This window comes from Pteropus alecto, unplaced genomic scaffold (genome assembly GCF_000325575.1).
Source record: "Pteropus alecto unplaced genomic scaffold, ASM32557v1 scaffold81, whole genome shotgun sequence".
Lineage (NCBI taxonomy): Eukaryota > Metazoa > Chordata > Mammalia > Chiroptera > Pteropodidae > Pteropus > Pteropus alecto.
In genome coordinates, this window is record NW_006433378.1 from 20,874,417 (window position 1) to 20,875,697 (window position 1,281).

At 40.7% G+C, this 1,281-nt stretch overlaps 1 pseudogene; it reads left to right on the plus strand.

Annotated features, from left to right (window-relative positions):
• Positions 1 to 917: 917 nt before the first annotated feature.
• LOC112476877 lies at positions 918 to 1,036 on the plus strand (annotated as a pseudogene).
• The last annotated feature ends 245 nt before the right edge of the window (positions 1,037 to 1,281 follow it).

Sequence of the window (1,281 nt, forward strand, 5' to 3'; positions counted from 1 at the left end):
GACATGCATCGAGATATTGGTATATTGTTTGAAGAAGGTATTGATAATATATGTACTCCAAAACCCATGTATCTATCCTTCCAAGAGGTATCTATTTTTAACCGTTTATGCTCATGGTTGGAGCATTCACTGAAATCTTAATGATCTTGGGTTCTTCAAGACAAATTTATCTACTACCACATCATCAGATTCAAACAGAAATTAAACAGTTGAAAGGGCTCCTACCTTGCCAAGACTTCTGGCATCCATCCCCCCTAGCATTCTAATGTATTCATGAGAAACGTTATACAAATGAGGATGGCCTTTCTCTCTTTTTAAACGAGAAAAAAGGAAAAGAATCGTGCATCTAAGAAAAATACACTCTGTCACCAGAGCCTAAGGACGTCACAGCTCTTTAAGAAAACATCGTGGAGGAATAAATAGCTGCGGTCTCATAGCAACATGCAGTTGAACAATGCTCAGAGCTGAAGATGTCGTTCTGTTAGAAATTCATGCCTACAAAAGGATACCATCCACAGAGCTACTCGCGTTAATTATGGATAATTAAGTCAGTCCAGGGACAGTGGGAGTGAGTCTCAATCATGGAGTCTCTCCACTTCCTTAGAATGTTGCCAGGACTTACTGTGACTAATGTCCTCATAAGGCTAGAATGAATGAGCCTGTGTGTCACAGAGAGGACTCAGTCTCATAACAGTAACCTCAGACAGGCTTTTTACCTGGAAGAATGTATTTTCTTTTATGCTCTGTGCACTGTTCACCCTCTACAAATAGCTAACAATAAAACAACAACAATAGCACAAGAGAAACAGTGATGTCCCCCATGCACACACTTCCCATAGACCTAACTCCATAAGCATGGCAGTTACATTCATTAGGCCTATGTGAAGACTTATTTCTCTATTTTAAAACTGTTCCATGTCTGTGGCCATGCCACCCCGAACAAGCCTGATCCTGTCTGATCTCGGAAGCTAAGCAGGATCAGGCCTGGTTAGTACTTGAATGAGAGACCACCTAGGAAGACCAGGTGCTGTAGGCCTAAAAAATTAAGGGATTGTAAGCTGACAAGGTCCTTGCCATCTATGAGGTCAACCAAGGGTTGCCTCGCCTAAAAATAAATAAAAATAAAAATAAAACTGTTCGGTGAGGTAAAATCTACTTTTGTACTGTCTAGGGGACCTGGGATCCAAGGCCCAAGTTACTAGTAAATGCCCATTTCTCTGAAATCTACTGTTTCATCTTTAAAATCCAGGTGATTTTTGCATTCTATGCCATGGTCTATCC